The sequence below is a fragment of the Geotrypetes seraphini genome, chromosome 4, assembly GCF_902459505.1.
Source record: "Geotrypetes seraphini chromosome 4, aGeoSer1.1, whole genome shotgun sequence".
Lineage (NCBI taxonomy): Eukaryota > Metazoa > Chordata > Amphibia > Gymnophiona > Dermophiidae > Geotrypetes > Geotrypetes seraphini.
The window spans coordinates 69377039-69401470 of NC_047087.1; the positions used below are offsets into that span (position 1 = coordinate 69377039).

Here is a 24432-nt window from a genome sequence, read left to right on the forward strand (position 1 = left end):
CTAAAAGCCCTTGTGTTAGACGTTTGGGGCTTAGGCATTTTTTTGGTTCATTATGGGGTATAAGTGTAGACGTTGTAGGGGTATAAGTGTAGACGTAGTGGTGGTCTGGGCGTTTAAACAGCTGATTGTAGAGGCAGGCCATTATCAAAAAAAGGACTTTTTTTGATTATGGACATGTTCCCTCTTCTACTTTCAACGTTTAAGGCCTTAGGCCAAAAAGAGACTTAGACGTTTTTTTTTATTATGCCCCTCCACATCTTTAATAAACAAACACAAAAATAAAAATAAGATCATAAAACAGTTTGTATCCAAAAGGACTGATAAGAACGGACCAAAGAAACACTCCTGTCTCAGGGGTTCTAGAGTGTGTCAGTACAAAAGAACCTGATGGATAACAACTGGATAAAAACTGAAATCGCTTTTCTTTTGCCGTCTGAAGTCCTGGGCAGTGATCAGCATGACCTGCATTGCTGATTTTTTTCACCTATAAAACCACCAAATCACTCCGATCATCAAGCTCTTCACCACCACTGATTTGGTGGTTTCATAAGTGAAAAAAATTGGCAATGCAGGTCATACTGGTCACTGGCCAGGACTTCAGATGGGCAAAAGAAAAGTGATTCCAGTTTTTACCCAGTTGTTATCCATCAGGTTCTTTTGTACTGACACACTCTAGGACCCCTGAGGAAGGAGTGTTTCTTCGAAACTCAGACCGTGCTGAGTTCGGTCTTATCAGTCCTTTTGGATACAAACTGTTTTAGGATCTTATTTTTATTTTTATGATTGTTTATTAAAAACTTGGTGTCCTGTACATCATTACTACATTTTTTGATTTTGTTTTTTGAGTTAATATTTAAACATAATAGTGAGAGTTTGTTTAAAATACTGGCCTCAGCATTCAAAAGGACATATATGTTCAGCACTACACAGGATTCACCATGACCACTATGGCTTGTTTTAATGTTTGTGATAGTTTTTTAGGTAGGTTTCTTCTTTTAGTACTCTGATGCCATGTACCACGGGCCTATTGAGTAATGGCATCTGAGTTGTTAAAGAATACTATAAAATAACTGGCATCAGCACACCTTAGATTTGGGTGCATGTAGTTACACTAGCATTAGACCTGGTATAAGAGTGGGCACCTAAATGTAGCAAGGGTATACATAACTTACAACATTCTGCAAACTGCCTGCACTGAACTGGGAGTCTTTCCCATGCTCTACACACATATAGGCCCCCTTGTAGTTGTGTAATGTAGCACTTACATATGCCCTAATATAATAGTGCATAAGGTGCTTACATGTAAAAGTGTTCCATTTTCTTTGCACTTTTATACACAAAGGAGTGCATACCCATGAGCATCTAGAATAGAATTGAACTTTATCCCTTAAATTCTATAAAGGGTATCCTAAATTGGATATGGGTACTAGATTGGTGCCCAAAATAATTAGCTATGGGTGCAATGATTTAATTATTGGAGTTCACGCGTACTTAATTGCCACTAGAGAACATATATAAAAGCATTATGGGATTAATAATAATAATAATAATATAAAAAAATGTTAAAAAGTGGTCTAAATCAGTACTTAGACAATCAAAAAGACAGATCTTCCAAGTACTGATAATCCAAGCTGGTTTTAGACGTATTTAAAACCAGCTTAGGCCTTGACCCTGCCTCTGAAAGCCTAGAGCAGAAAGAAGCGTTTTTTAGAGGGGAAAGGGCGGGAGGTGGGACGACCTAGACTTAGTCGTACAGCAAGTATAACCAAAAGTTTAAGGTTGCCCAGTTGGAACTTATACGTTTTGACTTAGACCAAATCAGAACAGGTATAAGTTCTGAATAGAGGCCGCTGAGCTGATCGTGGTTGCCACAATCAGCTCAGAACCCCAGCAACTTGCAAAACCCCACCGCAACAATCGCGGCAGGAGAGATGCCCATTCTCTCCTGTTGGCACCCCAACCCTCCTGACAATACTGGCAGGAAGGAGTCCAATCTCTCCTGCTGTAATGTAACCCCCCATCCCCCCCTCAAATACGGGCAGGAGGGATCCCAGGTCATCCTGCCAATGGTGCACCCCCCTACGACTCCCCTGATTGATCCCCTGAACCCCCAATCTCCCCCTGAACCTTTACACTGTCCCCTCCCCCCTGACACCCTCCCCCCATCCTGCAGTCTGGCCGGGCTTGGGACCCATCCGTTCAGCCAACCTTAAAGTAAGTTGGGGGGTGTCGGGAGTTGGGGGGTTAGGGGGTATCGGGGTTAGGGGGCCATTCAGGGGTTCAGGGGTGATCAGGGTTTGGGGGGTCGATCAGGGGGGTCATGGGAAGTGCTCTGGGGGGCAGGATGACCTGGGATCCCTCCTGTCCATATTTGAGAGGGTGGGGGTTCGCATTACGGCAGGAAGGCTTGGGATCCCTCCTGCTGGTATTGTCGGGAGGGTTGGGGTGCCGGCAGAAGAGATTGGGCACCTCTCCTGCTAAAATTGTTGCCGGGGGGGGGGGGGGGGATTTTGTAACCGGTTTTGTTTTTGACAGACACCGGTTACAGAATCCAGCTTTTAGGCAAAGGACTGGCGTTTCCTTCGCCTAAAAGGTCTTGTTTTGGGTGTTTGGGATTTGGTCAATTTTTTGGTTGATAATGTGTTTTAAGGTTAGACGTAGTGGTGGTCTGGGCGATTAAACTGCTGAACGTAGAGGTAGGCCATTCTAAAAAAAAAACAAAAAACATATTTTGGATGGTTTTTTTTAGAATGGACATTTTCCCTGCTGTTACTTTCAGTGTTTAGGGGCTTAGACCAAAAGAGGACAGACATTTTTTTATTTTTATTTTGCCCCTCCACATGTTTATTTGAGAATTTAATTTTGAAGGCCTAAGAGAGGGGTTGGGTATCCCAGTATCCCACATTGATACATCAGCCATAATAGGTTAATATTGAATTAACACATTCAATGCACTGAAAAAATTAAGTAATGCAGTGGTCACAAGGCTTTTGAAAAGATATGTTTAATTCAATTTATTAAATCCAAAGATGTCTTCTAGCCAGCATTGTACTCTGTCACACATTTGCAGTTGTTTGATCTACGTAAAGGTTAATAAATAGTTTATCCACTTTCCAATTCATTCCATACAAATTAAGTTGAATCAATAAGTTGTACTGTAATATGGGTTGCACTATTGATACAGGTACTGTAATTGCATGCTGAAACACAACTGTGTCAGGTCTTATTGGTTGCAAGAGGCCATTGAGAGTAGCTCAGAGTTGAAGGAGAAGGAGAAGCAGCAGCCTTTGGGAGCTAAGCTTAAAGCAAGCAGCCTTTAGGAGCTGCCCAAGGCAGAAGAAAAGAGTCTGTAGGGTCATTCTCAGGGCCTAGGTCTGAGAAGAGCAGAGGTAGCCCTCTAGAAGGAGCCCTGTTACTGATGGTTGCAGAGTCCTGTTAAGGACTGGTAATTTGAATCCCAGCAAGATAACACCCCAGAGACTCTTCTTGAAGATTCAAGGCTACCGGAGTGTAATCTGTACTAGTAGCCCAGCAGCGGGACAAGGCTACTGGGGTGTAATCTGTCTAGTAACCCAACTGAGGGACAAGGCTACTGGAGTGTGATTGGTACCAGTAGCCCAAGAAGGGAGAAGGCTCCCAAGAAGCCGTCAGTGGAGGAGGAGAGCTCTTGGGAGAGCAGCGGTTCTCAGAGGTCAGGGAAAGTATCCAGGAGACTACAGTGAAAGCAAGCCCAGGTAGCCAGCAGCCAACAATCCCTGAGAGCTTCAAAGGATGGGTGAGATCTTGGGGACTGGGTAAAGGGGGACTGGAATGGAGCGGAGGGATATAGACACACACCCATGCTCACACTTTGAAATATGGGAAGAGCTTGTAGCTATAGCTTTGGCAATCAGAACTGAAAGAGTTTTAAAGGTTTTCAAAAGACTAAAACAGAACTGAGAGTTTAAAGGTTCAAAAGAATATGAGCTAATGGTTTTGGATATCTGACACATAGACTAATTCTGTTGGGTTAATTGCATAAGTATTAGTCGAAGTGTGTGAAAACTGATACTGCTGAAAGCTGTTTGTGATAATTGGCTTTTATGATTAGGCCTAAGTATATAGTTCAAATACACCTGTTTATTAGCCAACCTTGCTCACAGAAGTCTTTCTGAATTTTCCTGGGGGGAGAAGATGGTGATCCCACCCGCTAACACTTCTTTTGCTCAGGTGGATGCACTGAGTGCTGATCAAATGAGGGACAGACGGAGACTACCTTTGGGAAACTCCAGCTAAGTCAGGCCCCAGACACAGAGCTGCCCTGAAGGAGGCATTACACTCAATTAAATTGCATGTACAAACTGGGCACATGTTCAAATTTGCGTGCAACTTTGAATGCTATATATAGAATCCGGGGATTAAAATAAACTCTGACTTTTTGTTTTCACAGAGCCACCTGTATCCTTCAAAAGTTCTGCAAAGCTTTGTATTAGTATCTTTTAGAGAGAGGTTGAACTGCTACGTACCTTCAAATGGAAATGCTACATATGTTCATTTGCAGGAGAGACACATACGTACCTTTTTTGGCACCATTGTGACTAGATAGCAATCTACTGGATGTCTATTGTACCCCTAAGGCAGGCTTTTGAGCCAAAACACAGACTGTGTTGGTTCTGCAACAAAGACTGGTCTTGATATTTGATCCAACACAAAACATAGATTGTTTTTATCTGTTTTCAACAAGTTATATAGGTGCTAATCAATAAATTTTAGCATATTACATCTGGTTGACCAGTAGAACTCCTTCTCTACTTTTTCACTGTTGCTTGCTTACTGTGGAGTTTTGTTTCCTTGTTTCTTTTGTACATAATGCTAAATATCAGCATAACCAGTTAAGTTGCTGCAGTCAAAAGTGAAACCAGATTTTCAACACCGGTCACTAGAAATGGTCTGGGTTGAATATCTGAGTTGACCTCTGGTGGCAGGCATTCAAAATGCTGCCTACTGTTGGCTGAATATTGGGCCCAGAGTTGATAAATTCTTAGCAAATCACTAATTTACTAATGCTAAATATTTTATGATTAGTCTGCTTTATGTTTTAAATCTTGGAATTCTCAATGTCACTTCAGTTTCTCAAAGTTATTGTCACTAAGAGAGCATTGCCGGTGCACTGAGAATTATCCAGAGCAGATAATAGAGCGATGACATTCTGTATTGCTGGTGTTAAGATGTGGAACACTTTGGTGGGCCAATTACGACTTTGTGTAAGTTAGCTCCAATTTAAGAAACAGTTAAAAACTCTGTTGTTTGTTACTGAATTTTTGTAATTTATTAGCTGTCACTTGAACAGAAGAAAATATTTAATTATGGAGATTTTATTGTATGTATGTTTTTATTGATTTACACTGTTTAGTCTTTTCTTTAAACGGTATCGAAAAGTTTTAAATAAATAAATAGCTGTTCTACTGCTGGGAAGTGCAGCATTGAACTTGAAAAAAAAAAAAAAGATTTAGCCATTTTTGGGAATGCAAGCAAGCTGCTTGTGTAAGTGTAATGTTCAACCTTTTCCTTTGTTCCAGATTTGGCTGCTGGAAGGTTGTTCTTTGTAGTACACAAAAACCAAATAAATCTTCACCTCCAGTAGTAGTAGTCTTTTCCTTGAAGGCTGACTGTTATTTCCCGTGCAAATGAAAGTGGAACTACACCACTAGCTCTGACTTTAGTCCCTGTTGCAGATTGTCTTCTTCTAACACTTATGTTCAGGCAGATATCTCAACTTTAACTTTGGAACAAGCACTATTGCGATATGGTAGGCATCTTCAAATACTGCACCAAACCTTGAAGCAATCCCTTTTTTGTCAGAGCTGTGATTAGTGGCTGCATTGTCTTATTGACATTAACATCATTAGCCATTCCCTGTAACTTTGACAGAATTTTCATCATCATGGGGATTACTTGTCCAATATAGCAGTAATTTTCAGTTTAAAGAATATCATTTTGCAGCTGACAATGGCTTCATGATGCAGACATTGTTCCTCAGGTACACCATCTCAGTATCACTCATTAGTTCTAGTCCTATCTTTGTTGACATCCTTGGGCTTTCTCCACTCTAATTGTAACCTGCCAATTGATGGCTAAGTAGTCCAAAAACCACCTTGTGCAGATTGGATTGAGAAATTTAAAACCAGCTACCTCTTTAACCTCTGCATAATTGGTGCTCTGATTGACTGCATTACTAAGATCCTGTACTTTCCCCATGAAACTGTGTGATCTAGTCAATCTATGGAACCACCTCTGATCGCTGTCTATGGTTTACCAAGTGTTAGACCAAAGCCCTGCATTTCTCTCTTTCTCTCCCCTCCCCCCCCCCCCCCCCACAGATTTGGTTGCTAGAAGGTTGTTCTTTGTAGTACACAAAAACCAAAGAAATCTTCACCTCCAGTAGTAGTAGTCTTTTCCTTGAAGGCTGACTGTTATCTCCTGTGCAAATGAAAGTGGAACAACACCACTAGCTTATGTTGAAGGGGAGCAGGAGCTGAAGAAAGAGGTGAAAGACCTAAAGTTGGGAGCTGGCGAGAAGAGAGAGGTGCTGCATTTGCAGCTCACAGATGAAGGGGAGAGGTACCAGGCCCATAGCTCATAGCTGGAGAAAGAGGGAGGGAGAGAAATGTTGGACTAATGGGAGGGGGGCTAGAAGGAAGGGATAGAGGTGCTGAACCTGCAGGGAGGAGGAGATTGAAGGGAAGGGGGATGAGAGATGCTGAACCAAGAGGATGAAAGAAGTGAAATATTTAACACAATGCAGGAGTAGAGGGAGATAGGAAAGAGAGGTTGAAAAACGCATTGGTCTAAGGGCATAAGAGGGGAGAGGTTGGACACAGGAAGATATAGGAAAAAAGGGGATATGGTGGGCATGGATGGGAGCATAGGGAAAGGGACACAAAGAGGAATGCTGCATGAGAGTGGTATATGGACACAGTCAGTGGGGCAATGCAGACATAAGAGGGTATACGGACACAGAGAGAAGATGGGTAGACATGAGGGAAAAGAGGAATACGGAAGAGAGATGTTGGACTTGGGAGAGGGGACATAGGGACACAGAGGATTGACACTGGGCACAGAAGGGGTAGGGACATAGAATAGTGTTGATGAAGGCAGGGAGATGGGCACACGGGAAATGCTAGAAAGGGAAGTATAGGAGGCAGAGAAGGGAGATGCTGAACATGGGAAAAAACATACACAAAGATGGAAGATGAATGGTGAGCATGGGGAAAGAAGACATGTTTTGCTACTTGGAATATTTAATACAGTGGAGGAGTAGAAGGAGGTAGGAAAGAGAGGTTGAGAAATGCATTGGTGTAAGGGCATAAGAGGGGAGAAGCTATTTGGGATCTTGCTAAGTGCTTTGGACCTTGGTTGACCACTTATGGAAACAGGGTACTGGGCTTGATGGACCTTTAGTTTGTGCCAGTATGATAATTCTTATATTCTTATGTAAATGGTCAGGAGACTCTGGCGAGTGAGTTAAGAGTAGACAGAAGGAAACAGAAACCAGAATTTGAGACCAATGTGATGTGAAGAACAGAATGACTAGACCAGTGTTTTTCAACCGCTGTTCCGCGGCACACTAGTGTGCCGCGAGATGTTGCCTGGTGTGCCGCAGGGCCGCCATCAGGGCAGTACTACCAGTCCTGCATTCAGGGGCCCGGAACTGACAGGGGGCCCGAGGCAGAGGCGCCAGTAGCTCGCCAAGGCAAAGTGAGTCGATCACCCAGGACTCACTTTGTCTTGGCGATCTAATCTATCGAGCCGATAAGTCTTCTTCTCCCCGACGTCAATTCTGCAGTCGGAGAGGAAGTTCGGGCCAGCCAATCGCTGCCTGGCTGGGTGGAACTTCCTCTCCGATTGCAGAATTGACGTCAGGGAGAGCATGCGTCGGCGTCGGCTTTGGGGCCTGTTATCCATTGGTGGGTCCTGTTCCCCGATGGCAGCGGCAGTGGCAGTGGCTTGGGGAACGGCAGGGAGAAAGAAAGAAAGGGGGCAGGCAGGGAAACAGAAGGAAGGAAGAGAAACAGAAAAAAAGAAAGAAAGGTCAGGGAGAAAGGAAGAAAAAGTTGTAGGAGGGAATGAGGTGTGGAGGAGAGAAAGCATACAGGCTGATAGAAGGGAAGAAAGATTGGATGCACAGTCAGAAGAAGAAAGTGCAACCAGAAATCACCAGACAAGGTAGGAAAAATGATTTTATTTTAAATTTAGCAAAGTGGAGGCAGTATTACCACAGTTTTCAAAGGAATTTGCCCAAATAACTTGATAGTTAACTGGGTAAATTCCCAGAGATGAAAACTTCCCTTCACTTACTATGCACAGTTCTGAATTTATATCTGCTGTCTATATTTTACAATATGGTCACCTTTTACTAAACCGCAATAGTGGTTTTTAGCGCAGGGAGCCTATGAGCGTCAAGAGCAGCGCTGGGCATTCAGCGCAGCTCCCTGCGCTAAAAACTGCTATTGTGGTTTAATAAAAAGGATGGAGGGTATATTTGTCTATTTTTGTATGCTATAAAAACCAAATACAGAGAGAGACTGAGAGCTGTTGACGAAGAGCTACGTGTGTGTCTTTCTTCGATTCCAGCCAGAATATCAGCTTTGTGTTCAGCAAAACAGGCCCAGGTTTCGCACTGAATAAAGTATTTTATAATTTTTCACTATTCTGTTTACTTAATATTTCATAATAAAGTAATTATAAAATACTTTCTTTGTGTTTATTTGATTCCTATTCAAGAGAATTACTTTATATATAGTCAATATAGGCACAGAGTTAAATTTTTTAACATTTTCTAATGGTGGTGTGCCTCGTGATTTTTTTCATGAAACAAGTGTGCCTTTGCCCAAAAAAGGTTGAAAAACACTGGACTAGACAACAAAAGGTAGAAAAATAATTTTATTTTCTATTTTGTGATTAGAATATATCAGATTTGAAATATGTATCCTGCTAGAGCTGGTATTAGACATAACTGGGGACCACAAAGTCCAGGCCATGATTCTTTAGCTTCCAGCTGGCTTAGGGCTCTCTCTGACCAGGGGACAGCTGTCATAGTTGCACTTCCCCAACACTATTCCTGTCATGTGTGACTGAAGTATTCCATTAAATTGATTTTTCTATGAAGCATTCTGTAGTAATTTGGCTTGTTCAGTTTTCTCAAGCTAATGGAATGCTTCAGTCACACATGGCATTCTCCCTCTACTGGGAGACTATTCTACTCTGCCACCCTTTCTGTAAGGAAGTATTTCCTTAGATTACTCCTGAGGCTATCACCTCAGCCTCATTCTATGCCCTCTCACTCTGGATTTCCTTTGAACTGAAAGAGACTTGCCTCATGTGTATTTATGCCACATAGGTATTTAAACTTCTCTATCATATCTCCCCTCTCCAGCTTTTCCTCCAAAGTATATTTATTGAGATTTTTAAGACTGTCCCCATATGCCTTCTGACATAAACCATCAACTATTTTAGTAGTCTTCATCTGGACCTAGTTGCACTCCCCTAACACGGAGTATAATTTCATCTGAAAAGCAATCTTATAACTGTTCTCTACTAAGTTAGTGGATCAACTATTTATATGCTGTGTCCATGACATTATACAATTAAAATATATTTATTTTTAGATATAGCCATGTAAATGGCTGTTTGGGTATGTGTTAGCATTTACTCTGAAGTTACTGATGCAGGCTTTATTGAAGCAAAAAGATAATCCACAATCTTTGAAACAGTGAAGTACATCCACAACTTTAAACAATAAAGAGGACCCAACCTGGTCCATATTTTGACCTTTAATGCCTTCCTCAGGGGTCCTATGGGTATGAATTTATGTATGAATATCAAGTTAGTTGAAAGCATCTTATAGTGTGTAAGTGGATGATGCTCCAGTGAGATCTAAGCATAAGTAAAGTGAAAGTATGGCTTGATTGTGAGACTTGATGTGATCAAAGAGATGGTGATAATAGAATGCCAATGTGGAAGTATATTAATCAAAAAAATGTGAAATGACCAGATCACTGGTGTGGACTGTGTGAATATGACTTAACAGGGATCTTAAACTAAGTAACCAAAGGAGTATCAGTACTCCCCCGATATTCGCGGGGATTCCGTTTTGGGAAAGGAGCCCTAAGTGACCAAAGGAGTACAGGTACAGATGAAGATAAAGGCAGTACCACCCACCAACATAATTTCCACAGATCACTCAACAACCATGACAGTAACCTAAAATTTAAAATGGAGTTTAACATAGAAAGCATATCCTTTCTTGACAATCTCATCAAAAAAGAATGATACAGTTTCCAGACATCCATTTACAAAAAATCTACAGACAGAAATAGTTAGTTACACTATTCCAGTTTTCATCAAACACAGCTTAAAAACAATTTACCATAAAGCCAGTTCCTCAGATTGAAAATATTATGCTCACAACCTTCAGATTTTGAACATCAAGCCATATCAATGGCCAATAGGTTTGTACAATGAGGCTATCCGCATGAACAAATTAATAAGGGATACCAGAGATCCAAACTCTGTCATCAGGAGGATGTATTACAAACTGGTAATAGGAACAGAGATGTGCCAGATATCGTTTGTACTCTGAGGCATTCCCATTTGTCACAAGATATCAGGAATATCATTAATAAACACTGGCATATTCTCACACTGCACAAATGCTTTCAGGATATTAAGCCAACTATAGCATTTCCCAGAAAAAGGAATTTAAAAGACAAACTAGTACCATCAGCACTTCCCATGGTAACACATGGTAAGATCATCTAGGACACTGACCATGCGATTCATGCTCCACAAGCCAACATTCTATGAAACTGAAATCCTTCAAACATCTGAGTACTGGTAGAGACTATAGAGCTAAATTTCAACAGTAACTGTAATACAGAGAATGTCATGTACATCATTCAATGCCCATGCAAACTTTTGTACACTGGAAAAACTAAAAGAAAAGTTACAACTCAAATCATACAGCATAGGAGCTGTATACTTAGGAAAGTCACATCAATCCCAATAGTCAACCATTGGCTCGAGTTGGACCATACTATCAAATACCTTCAATATGTTGTACACAAAACTTTTAAACCAGGATGGAGAGGCAGAAACATAAATCAGATCCTGCTATAGGCTGAGCAAAGAGCTATTTTCGAGATGAATACAGTAAGTTCAGAAGGACTTAATCAGGAATTGGACTTTATTCCATTCTTATAGCAGTCCATTCCATATGTTCCATTCTCCCATTGATAAACAACAGTATTACCGTATTTTCGCGGATATAACGCGCACCCGTGTAAAACGCGCACACGGGTATAGCGCGCAGAAATCACGATGCTATGTACAAAAACTTTGGTATACCGCGCTCACGGGTATACCGCGCATGCTGCCCGACGCTCCTTTCGCCCGCCCTGACTTTCTGTGCGCTGTCCCGACTCTCCGTTTACCCCCCCTGACTTCCGTGCACTGTCCCCCCTTGAAGGTCTGTCCCCATCCTGAAAGCCTGATGCCCCCCCCCCCGACGTCCGATACATCCCTCCCCCCGAAGGACCGCCGACTCCCCAACAATATCGGGCCAGGAGGGAGCCCAAATCCTCCTGGCCACGGCGACCCCCTAACCCCACCCCGCACTACATTACGGGCAGGAGGGATCCCAGGCCCTCCTGCCCTCGACGCAAACCCCCCTCCCCCAACGACCGCCCCCCCCAAGAACCTCCGACCGCCCCCCCAGCCGACCCGCGACCCCCCTGGCGACCCCCACGACCCCCCCACCCCCCTTCCCCGTACCTTTGATAGTTGGCCGGACAGACGGGAGCCAAACCCGCCTGTCCGGCAGGCAGCCAACGAAGGAATGAGGCCGGATTGGCCCATCCATCCTAAAGCTCCGCCTACTGGTGGGGCCTAAGGCGCGTGGGCCAATCAGAATAGGCCCTGGAGCCTTAGGTCCCACCTGGGGGCGCGGCCTGAGGCACATGGTCGGGTTGGGCCCATGTGCCTCAGGCCGCGCCCCCAGGTGGGACCTAAGGCTCCAGGGCCTATTCTGATTGGCCCACGCGCCTTAGGCCCCACCAGTAGGCGGAGCTTTAGGACGGATGGGCCAATCCGGCCTCATTCCTTCGTTGGCTGCCTGCCGGACAGGCGGGTTTGGCTCCCGTCTGTCCGGCCAACTACCAAAGGTACGGGGAAGGGGGGTGGGGGGGTCGTGGGGGTCGCCAGGGGGATCGCGGGTCGGCTGGGGGGCGGTCGGAGGTTCTTGGGGGGGCGGTCGTTGGGGGGGAGGGGGGTTTGCGTCGAGGGCAGGAGGGCCTGGGATCCCTCCTGCCCGTAATGTAGTGCGGGGTGGGGTTAGGGGGTCGCCGTGGCCAGGAGGGTTTGGGCTCCCTTCTGGCCCGATATTGTCGGGAAGTCGGCGGTCCTTCGGGGTGGGGGTGCGAGTGGTCCTGCCGGGGGGGGGGATGTATCGGACGTCGGGGAGTCGGCCGGGCAAGAGGGCTTGGGCTCCCTCTTGCTCCGATCGTGGATGCGGGTGCGGGTGGGAGCGCGTGCGAGCGGTCGTTCGGGGTGGGGGTGCGAGCGGTCCTGCTGGGGGTGTGAATCGGGCGTCGGGCGGGGTGGGAACTATGTTTTAAAACTTTTGTATACCGCGCTCAGGCATATAATGCGCGAGGGGTATGCGCGGTACGTAAAAACACATATAACGCGCGCATTATATCCGCGAAAATACGGTAATCATATTTTCAACTGCTTTATTTTACAGACAGTAGCTCTTAGATATTCTATTGTTTTCTCATTTTTGATAAGTATTGATATCCACGAATAAGATCCCTTACATTATTTTTACTATCTTTTATTTATTTTTCACTTATATCATCTCTTCCATTCCATTTTGTATTATTATTCTTACTTTCTCTTTTCCATTTAATCTTATCAATGTGAAATGCTATTAATCTTAACATATATTATTTGTGAGCTTCTATCATGTATATAACTTGATTGCATTTATTGTTTTAAAGGTAATCTACTCTTGCACCCAGTTTGATTTACCCCAAAGGTCTACTTACATGCTTACACATGCATCAAAAATGTAAACAATGTGGCATATTTATATCCATGTGGAGTTTAAATGGGTATATATGGGTATATAAGTTATTATATCTTACCTTTGGCTTACTAATTATGCTCACAGATGATGCATAGTATAGGTGAGCATTCATATAAGTTTTTATCTCTATTTGTTTCATACATTTTTATTTTTATTTCTATTTGTATTTATTTTAACTATATACAGTGGGTATGATTGCATGAGGTATGGTTTACCTTATTTTATTTAATCATTGATTAGTGCAATTGTTTTTATCATATATTTATTATGCGTTTTAACTATACATGTACTTTTATGTTTTTATTGTTTATGGTTATTTTAGATCCATAATGACCTACAAACCATACTCCACAGGTTTATTCAAACACATGCCTGCATATGAACAATGTATATGCATAACGTTACACTTCTTTGCACTCATCAATATTTTATATTCTACATTTGACACTCTACTTCTCAAACACATTCCATTGCTCCAACACAGTTGTTCATTACACACATATTTTCTAAGGATGCTTATGCTGCCTTGATGATACATATTCCTTTTCAGAACACTCACACCTTTACATGTTTATCTATTATAGCACTAACCTTTCACACTGTTCCACCACCCAAATACTGGCATGCAGTTAGGTACATATTCTCAGATTTTAATTATCTTTATATACGTTTTATAATCCTTTATTGTCCAATAACAAAACATAACATATTAAGTTTTATTTATTTATTAAAATTTATATACCGTTTAAAACTAAATGGTTTACAAAGTATAAATACACAATATTTAAAATGAACAGATAGCAAAAACAAATGGATAGTTGAAAACATAAGATAAAATAAAGACAATCTTCAAGAGATACCATAATGTGGGTAAAAAGATCATGGTTAGTTCATCAACTTTGTCAGAAATACCTAAAAAAAAGGCATCAACAATTAGCTGCGTCTTTACTAATTTCTATACCGCATAATCGGTAAGTTCTATGTGACAAATATTAAGAGAAATAATACAAGCTAGATAGGATTTGATTAATTAATAGACAAATGCATCTTCAAGGTTAGCTCATGTACACCCAGTGCTATATGTAGTTGTGCCTCTTTTATTACATTTACATATTCACCCTCTCCACTGCTCTACTACATACTTACACAATGAACTCATGACGCCATCACTGAGCGGCATATAATATTGCACCTAATCAAGCGTGTCAATTCATTCGTCTAGTGCTTGAGAATAACTCTCACGCTGGTAAGTTTACCCCTTTTCTAATCCTTGCACACTTCCGTAGTGCGTTCACAGTCCATTATTTAAGGTGTAAGCATGTATAACAATTAGACCATTTATTTTTGGATTTTAGGGCTATTCGTGTGTGCTTTCACTGTGTATTTCCCACTCAGTGCCCAAGGTACAAGCACTGATTACTGCACTAGCCTTCCAACTCGGTTTGGTCGAGACACTTAGGGCTCCTTTTATCAAGGTGCGGTAGGCGGTTAACGCACGGAATACCGAGCGTTCAACCGCCTGCCGCGCTAGTCGCTAATGCCTCTATTGACGAGGCGTTAGTTTTTAGGCTTGCCGCGGGAGCTAGTGTATGATGAAATGTCCAACATGCTAACCCTCGTAGCGCACCTTGATAAAAGGAGCTCTTAGCGTCATCTTTGGCACATTTTTGTTTTCCTTGTCTTTTTCTAGTTTCCACTTTGGTTTAGAAAGTTTAGCTAAGGTTTTTTCAACATTAGCCCTGCACCATTTCTCCTTTATGGGTCTCATTATTCTGAGCCAGCGCGTAAATTTAGCTTCAGTATTGCCCGGAGGTCAGTTATTATATAGTTGTCTCTATACTCTAGTCGATTAGACATAATGTACTTTTGGCTTCCACTGTTAATTCTAGTTCTGGTTTAACACACAACGTTTGTACTTCACTAGCATTTAAAAAAAAAAATCTAGGTTTGTCTTTTTTAGATCTGTTCTGGTTCAGTGCTTTACTACATTTCCAGATATGGAAAGTTAAATTTAAGTCTATCAATGCACGCTGTTGCACGTTATTTTCTTTTAACTATAGTTTTACACTTGCATGTTACCTTTGCTTTAGTACAGCACATTTTAGAACAGCTATTTCCCTTTATATACAATGATGTTACTATAATATTATCTTCCGTTTGATGCCCTTTGCTTTTCCCTATAATACTATTTGACCGCTAAAATAATGCTGTTTGTCATAGTTAGAGAAATTCAAGTCCACCTTATAAATATTCTCAAATTTTCTCCTGTTTTGGTTTTACTTAGGGATCTCATTATAACTTTTAATTCTGTAGTTTAGGTTTAGTTCTATATTTTATTTTTTTAAGGCCATATGTCATCATATCCACAAATTCTTTGGCAAGACCAATTGGGTACATAATTCACCTTCCTAGCCTTTATCTTCATCTGTGCCTGTCTATACAGTGCTCCCCCGGTCATTCTCGGTCCACAGTTCACGGTCCCAGTCATTTGTAGTATTTTCAGACTGTGAAGGGAAGGCAGGAGAGGGCAGCTGGAAAGGCAGGAGAGAGCAGCCGGAAATCACTCACAATGTGCTCTTACCACCTCTTCCTGTACTAAAGTCGAGCCTCACCAATCAGGAGCTGCATGTTAATTATCACCTTCTCTTTGATCACATCAAGTCTCACAATCAAGTCATACTTTCAGTTTAATTATGCTTAGTTCTTATTGGAGCATCATCCACTTACACACTATAAGATGTTTTCAACCAACTTTTATTCATACATAAATTCACACCCATAGGACCCCTGAGGAAGGTATTAAATGTCGAAACACGGACCTTGTTGGGTCCTCTTCATTATTTAAAGTTGTGGATGTACTTCACTGTTTCAAAGTTTGTGGATTGTCTTTTTGCTTCAATAAAGCCTGCATCAGTAACATCAGACTTAATAGTTTTTTTGGCTTTGGACTTTTATCCTTCTGTGGATTCAAGGGAGGTCAACTGTTTGGTTGCTTTTAGCATCTACTCTTCCAATGCACCATCCTGGCATTGAAAGGATTAACTTTAGAAGATGGTCTCAGGTGACTACTTGACTTCAGGCTGCGATAAGTACAGCATCTCTGTGAGCTCTCTTATTAATGCAGGGTGCCAATTGAACATTTCCAGTGCTAATTTATGCCCCAATTTCTTGATTGGATTCAAGTCTGCTGTCTGGGCTGGTCAATTAAGAATAGAGATCTTTATATACTCCTTAACACTACCAAGGTTTTAAAGAAGTTGACAGGATGAACAATGACAGCATACAATATTTAAAATATTAATGTATCTAAAACATAAACATATAAAATCACACATAATAATGGAACAGAGTAACTCTTTTCATGAAGCCAATCCATAGCTGTATTTAAATATCCAGGTCTTTAAGGCTTTCCAAAGAAACACAAATATCCAGAAATATTATGCCAATCAGTTGGAAATATATTCTACATAGTCCTCAAATTTATCTGCGAGAGAAATAGGAACTCCCATGTAAAAAGCTTTATAGACCAGACAAAACGATTTAAATGAAATCTGTGCTGTGATCTGAAGCCAATGCAGTTATCTAACAGGTGTAGCATGATGAGATTTCTCTTTTCCTGTAATGAACTGAGCTGCTGTATTCTGAATTGATTTCAACCTATTCAAACTATTTGCAGTCTGCCCTTGATGTAGCTAGTTGGAGTAATCAATGCATGAACCACTTTTAAATTAACTAATGTTAAAAAAAAAAAGACTTCAAGAGACAAATCATTTTGCAATTGACAAAACAAGAACACACAATAGAACTTATCTGAGATGAAAATTGCATTGTATTGTCACAATAAAATCCTACAATAATTATTTCATCATATAAAGGCAATGGCTTCCCCTACCCCATAGTTTTAACGGACAGTGGCTTACTTTATTTAGATATAAATCTAGGAGTTGATGTATCAACATTCAAAATTAAATCCTGATTATGAAGCCAACTGACTAAAGTATGCAGTTCTCAATATATAACTTGGATTTTATTCCAGACAATAATTTCTTTTGCTTGATTGCATGGGGCATTGTTGTCTTGGAATATGTATCTATCTGGAAAAACAGTTTCTCGGCTAATGGAACCATATAATCTTATATTCTTGACGTATATCTTGGCATTCACCATGCCATAAACAATGTGTAGATGTCTAACACCACTTTCTGCCATGCAATCCCAAACCATGGCCTTCAATAAAAGTTTGGAAACACTTTCAAACACTCCAGTTTGTATTTTCAACTTCAAATTGGCTCACATATGAGTGAGACTGGTCTCTGAAGAGGCAGAAAATACTTGTTATTGAAAAGTATCTTTTCCCACATCTTATAAGATCATTTTGATTACCGTATTTTCGCGGATATAACGCGCGCGTTATACGTGATTTTACGTACCGCGCATACCCCTCGCGCGTTATATGCCTGAGCGCGGTATACAAAAATTTTTAAACATAGTTCCCACCCCGCCCGACGCCCGATTCACCCCCCCAGCAGGACCGCTCGCACCCCCACCCCGAACGACCGCTCGCACGCGCTCCCACCCGCACCCGCATCCACGATCGGAGCAAGAGGGAGCCCAAGCCCTCTTGCCCGGCCGACTCCCCGACGTCCGATACATCCCCCCCCCCGGCAGGACCACTCGCACCCTCACCCCGAAGGACCGCCGACTCCCCAACAATATCGGGCCAGGAGGGAGCCCAAACCCTCCTGGCCACGGCGACCCCCTAACCCCACCCCGCACTACATTACGGGCAGGAGGGATCCCAGGCCCTCCTGCCCTCGACGCAAACCCCCTCCCCCCAACGACCGCCCCCCCCCAAGAACCTCCGCCCGTCCCTCAGCCGACCCGCGACCCCCCTGGCCGACCCCCACGACACCCCCACCCGCCTTCCCCGTACTTTGTGTAGTTGGGCCAGAAGGGAGCCCAAACCCTCCTGGCCACGGCGACCCCCTAACCCCACCCCGCACTACATTACGGGCAGGAGGGATCCCAGGCCCTCCTGCCCTCGACGCAAACCCCCCTCCCTCCAACGACCGTCCCCCCCAAGAACCTCCGACCGACCCGCGACCCCCCTGGCCGACCCCCCCACCCCCCTTCCCCGTACCTTTGGAAGTTGGCCGGACAGACGGGAGCCAAACCCGCCTGTCCGGCAGGCAGCCAACGAAGGAATGAGGCCGGATTGGCCCATCCGTCCTAAAGCTCCGCCTACTGGTGGGGCCTAAGGCGCGTGGGCCAATCAGAATAGGCCCTGGAGCCTTAGGTCCCACCTGGGGGCGCGGCCTGAGGCACATGGGCCAAACCCGACCATGTGTCTCAGGCCCCGCCCCCAGGTGGGACCTAAGGCTCCAGGGCCTATTCTGATTGGCCCACGCGCCTTAGGCCCCACCAGTAGGCGGAGCTTTAGGACGGATGGGCCAATCCGGCCTCATTCCTTCGTTGGCTGCCTGCCGGACAGGCGGGTTTGGCTCCCGTCTGTCCGGCCAACTTCCAAAGGTACGGGGAAGGGGGGTGGGGGGGTCGGCCAGGGGGGTCGCGGGTCGGTCGGAGGTTCTTGGGGGGGGGGGCGGTCGTTGGAGGGAGGGGGGTTTGCGTCGAGGGCAGGAGGGCCTGGGATCCCTCCTGCCCGTAATGTAGTGCGGGGTGGGGTTAGGGGGTCGCCGTGGCCAGGAGGGTTTGGGCTCCCTTCTGGCCCAACTACACAAAGTACGGGGAAGGCGGGTGGGGGTGTCGTGGGGGTCGGCCAGGGGGGTCGCGGGTCGGCTGGGGGACGGGCGGAGGTTCTTGGGGGGGGGCGGTCGTTGGGGGGAGGGGGTTTGCGTCGAGGGCAGGAGGGCATGGGATCCCTCCTGCCCGTAATGTAGTGCGGGGTGGGGTTAGGGGGTCGCCGTGGCCAGGAGGATTTGGGCTCCCTCCTGGCCCAATATTGTCGGGGAGTCGGCGGTCCTTCGGGGTGGGGGTGCGAGTGGTCCTGCCGAGGGGGGAGAAGAATCGGACGTCGAGGGGGGGCATCAGGCTTTCAGGATGGGGACAGGACTTCAAGGGGGGACAGGCAGATCTTCAAGGGGGACAGGCAGACCTTCAAGGGGGACAGGACTTCAAGGGGGGACAGGCAGACCTTCAAGGGGGGACAGGCAGACCTTCAAGGGGGGACAGGACTTCAAGGGGGACAGGCACGGAGAGGCGGGGCAGTGCACCGAAAGTCAGGGCGGGTGAACGGTGAGTCGGGGCAACCAGAGGAGAGTCGGGGCAGTGCACCGAAAGTCAGGGTGAGTCGGGGCAACCAGAGGAGAGTCGGGGCAGTGCACCGAAAGTCAGGGTGAGTCGGGGCAACCAGATGAGAGTCGGGGAGGGCGAAAGGAGAGTCGGGGTGGCCAGAGGAGAGTCGGGCAGCATGCGCGTTATATGCCTGAGCGCGGTATAGAAAAGTTTTTGTACATATCATCGTGATTTCTGCGCGCTATACCCCTGTGCGCGTTTTACAATGGTGCGCGTTATATCCGCGAAAATACGGTACTTCTTTTCCCTCACAACTCTGTACTTCCTCTGTGCCTCTGTCTAGAATAGCGTTCTTCTTGTTTTACATCCTCTAAATCCAACTTCCAGGTACCTTATTTGAATAGTACATAATTAAACTGTCATTTCACACTTGTTAAACCAATGCCTGCTAAAGTATAAAATGATTGTATCTTATGTTACACTTGTTGAAAGTTTTAAAAATGAACAAAGATTTAAGGAAAAAAAAACCCAAAACAATGCCTGCTGAGGCAAGGTAAGTGTGAGGCTGGCAAGCGATGTCCTATGAAAAATGCAGGCCTGCCTCAGATTTGGCTTTTTGGTATGACCTGAATGTGCTCTTTCAGTCACAGCTGCTGTTTTCCACTTTGGGGTCCTTTTATCAAGGCGCGGTAGGGGTTTAACGCGCAGAATACCATGCGTTAAACTGCCTGCCGCGCTAGTTGCTAATGCCTCCATTGACCAGGCGTTAGTTATTTAGCTTGCCGCAAGGGTTAGCACATGATGAAATGTCTGACGCGCTAACCCCACTAGCGCAGCTTGATAAAAGGACCCCTTTATCAGCAATATATTAACTACTGCTTCTAACTGCAAAAAAATTCAGATTTTTTCCTATTTTCATATCTGGATTTCAGAGATGCCACAACCAATAAAGTGAAACTTTTGAAGACATTTATATTGTTGGCTCCATATGATGTTAGCAGTACAAGATAGGCTGTTAGCACAGCATTTCTATTTCTCAGAATTATGTAATTCTGACTGGGTCCACTTTTGTTGCAGGATCTGATTCTGCTTTAATTTTGCTACTTCATTAGTAACAGACAACAGGAATACATATGCCAAAGCAAAAGATGTGGAGCAAAAGATGAGAAATATAACATTTATTTATAATCAGATGACTAAAACATAATGCTCTACCAGCCTGACAAGGCCATGTTTCACCCTCTCAAAAGCTGCATCTGGGGCTTGAATACAAACTAGAATAAATACATAAAAGCATATAAATATGGGCAACATTTTTAACAATGATTCCACCATAAGAATCAATAGGTGGTGCATATCTCTTCTCTCTGTAATTCACACGAGCCTTGTCCATCTAGGATACAAATTTTTTTACTATAACTCCAACCAAATGTATTTGTAATTATCCCCCTTCCTCTTTTCTGAAGCTTGGTTAGGCTTTTTTTTATTGCTGGCTATGGCGGAAAAAGCTCTGACACTCATAGAATTCCTATGAGCATTAGAGCTAATACTGTCGTGGCCAGCAATTTTTTTAAAAAAGGCTTAATGTGGCTTCATAAAAAGGGGCCTGTATTGTTTAGAATGTCATTCACTCAAATTTAAATCTCAGAAACTGCTTCAGGATCTCAAAAATACCAGAGCATTTTATAACAAACAACTTAAAAATATAAAAAATAAGATATTAATAAGATACTGGAAGACAGTGAGAATAAACCTAAGAAACTATTTAGGTTATATCATTCCATGACTAGTAATAAAGATCAAGATGTTAGATTGCAGATTCCTTCAGCCAATGACCTAGCAGATTTATTTGTAAACAATTTTGCAATTCTTAGAGATACATTTTCTTCTCCTAATACGACTCTAGATCTTGCTGACAGTTCTGTTACTACTCATCCTATGGCTAGATTAGAAAGATTTGAGTCCTAAAAACAACACAGGAGACTAGAACAGCAAATGGTGCTCATCACAAAAAACCCCCATGGGTGGATGCCCCTCACAATTGACATTTTGAGATAACAAACACCTCCAAACAGACACATACAAACCCCATGCCCTCACCGCAAACCACAACAAGCACTCCGCACTCGAACCTCCAGACAACCAAACACCATGTTCTTTTGCAGTTGTTAATAAAGATAATTTACAAAAAAAAAAAAAAAAAAAAGAATTGAGTCCTGCTCTATGATTCAGCTGACAAAAATAATAAACAATATAAATAATATACAAAAATTGTATGGTCCCATTCCTAAGATCTGGATTTTTATGATTAGGCATTGTTTATTACCCCCTTCTACCACAGATCATTAATCAAAGATAAGGGATTTTTTCCTATAGCTTGGAAACATGCTTATATTACTCCTGTTCTGAAATCAATCAAGTTAGATAGCTCCTGTCCTCAAAATTATAGGCCTATCTCCAACTTATGCCTTTCCAGCAAAATTATTGAACATATAGCTCAATTTACAGCACTTATTGAAAAAAAACAACAACAACAATGTGTTACACCCAAAACAGGCAGGATTTTGTTCAAATCACTGTCATTTTTAAAACAATGCTCTTGATAGTGGATTTCTTGTTATGGCAGTTTCTTTGGATCTTGCTTCTACCTTTGATTTAGTTGTCTAAGAGGCTATCTAGTATTGGAATAGGATCCAAAGTTTTAGCTTGGTTTACATTATTTCTTGAAAATCGAACTTTCTTAGTTATTACATCTCAATCAACCTCTCCCGCTTTATCACCTGTTTTATTTAATATATTTCTTGCTTCCTCTACTCACTATCATTGAAGAAGTTGGAGTTAAAGCTTATTGTTACATTGATGACATTTTGCTGGTGGCTAATATTGATCCGATTAGTAAAAACCTAAGTAATCTTCAGAGATGTTTGACAGCTACCAACTCATGGTTAAATTTGAATAAGATCTCCTTAAATATTAACAAATGCTTTGCTTGTTAGATTACTGGACAAGGGCCCTGCACACATCCAGTTTATTCCTACAGTGGCATTAGCCGTCATAAGGCACCTCCATAGGGGCCTTAGGCATCTCTTTTTAAAAATGTAAAATTGTTTTTAATAGGAGCAGCCAATTAAACCAATTAAGTTAGGCAGCAGTAGGGTTGGTAGCCAGCCTGGCCAGAGGGGACCTCAATTACACAAATGGGCTACTGAGCAGATAAGGGAAGGGTTGTGTGAGTTCTTTGAACACATCTGGCACAGATGTGCAGGACTTGACTGCAGTTGTGGAGGCCATCCAGCCCCCTACTGAGCACCCTGCAATACCTTCCATCTCCAGCACTGTAGCAACTGCTAAGAGCTATCCCCCAGCCAAATGGGGCCAGGTGGGCCCAGAACCAATTCTGGGCCCTGTGCCATACCAGCTAGGGGCCAATTGAAGGCTCAATTTCAGCAGGGCAGCCTATTCTACAATAGCACCTGGTCCACCTGGGAACGTTATTGCAGCACAGGAGTAGAAGGGGGACTAAGACTGCAGCTCTAAGGATCGATAGGAAGTCTTCTTTGCTTCTGCAGTGACATGGGGGATAAGGAAATCTCAGAGAGGATGTGAGAGAAGGAGGGCCTGAGGTAAGGATAAGGGGAGGGGGAAATAGGTGTGGGGGGACAAGATGTTGGTCTCTATGTGTTGGGGCAAGGTAGGGTATATGCCTGGGGTACAGGGAGAGGAGAGGGGAGGAAGAGTGTGTGTTTTGTGGAAGGGGGTGAGGGTGGGTAGGTATGTTAGGTATGCCCTGGTGAAGGGTTGGTGGTGGGGAGAGATTAGTGAGAGGTGTCATGCACAAAAAAAAACCCCTGTTCACTCACATGTACATGAAGTTTGTCTGTATTAAGCATTGCCTAACGTGGACCCTCTACTGAAACATACCCTGGTCAGCTCTGTGGGTGGCAAGTCTGGTAACTGTCGCAATTGTTGCTGTGAGGGTGGGAGTCTGGCAGGGGCTGCCTTCTTATCTGGGCCATGTTATGCAGGATGCAGCATGCTATGAAGATTTTCATCACCTTCTCGGGTCTTTAGAGGAGCTTCTATGTGGAATGGTCCAGACATCGGAATTGGTGCATTCAATGATGGTTCTGGTGCTCTTCTCTTGGTGATTAAACTCCTTCTCTGCCACAATTTGAGGGTGTACAATGGGGGTCATGAGTCAGGCTCTCTGGGTATAGCCTCGGTGACCTATGGGGGTAAGCAGAAAGAGAGAGAGAGAGAAAAAGAAAAAAAGAGAGGGAGAGAAAGATATGGGGCAGTAATGTCAGTTTTGATTAACCTGGAGAGGGGGGAGGTTGGACCTTTCTGGTATGGAGGGAGTGTATTGGGGATGTCCTTATGCTGCTTACTTAATAATCAGCTGCCAGTGATCTCTCCTTGGTTCAATTTCCTGTACATTCCAGAGTGCTGGAAGATTTAGGCATTATGGGTGGATACTGGGTATCAGGCACACATGTTCACTACCTTTCCCTGAGCATCGCGTACAACCTGCATATTCATTGATTGGAATGCTTTCCTGTTGTGATATGTGGTCTGGGATATAGGGGGTCTGTATGTAATGTGTGTGCAGTTGATGATGCCTATGACCAAGGGTGTTATGCTTTGTTGTTATGTAGGGCCTAGGGGGTGCTTGGAAAGGTGATGTAGTCCAGGGTGTAGCTGAGGAAGGCTTAGAGGAACTGGGTAAGGCAGCTGTAGATGGTGGGCTAGATGAAGTCTGTGTTGGCTGCAAGGACTGACCGGAAGCTCCCAATGCCCAGAAATGTGAGGGAAGCAGTGACCTTAAAATGGATGGATATGGGACCATTCCAGAAACTGCAGGCCTAGAAAATTGGTTTGAGCTGCTCACAGTTATCCTGTATGGCAGCCCTGTCAAAGCAGTATTTGTCTATGCATTCTTGGTCTGTGAGGTCTAGGAAACAGAGGCAAGGCCTGAACATTCTCTTCCAGGGGTATGTCCTGCAGGACTCTCCCTGACTATTCTCTTCTACCTGCAGCATAGCTTCTACCATCCA

At 43.7% G+C, this 24432-nt stretch overlaps 1 protein-coding gene across 4 annotated transcripts in view; it reads right to left on the reverse strand.

The window, feature by feature from the left end:
* NCAM2 (neural cell adhesion molecule 2) overlaps positions 1-24432 on the reverse strand; it is a 600622-nt gene that overhangs the window by 166414 nt on the left and 409776 nt on the right. The window lies entirely within an intron of this gene.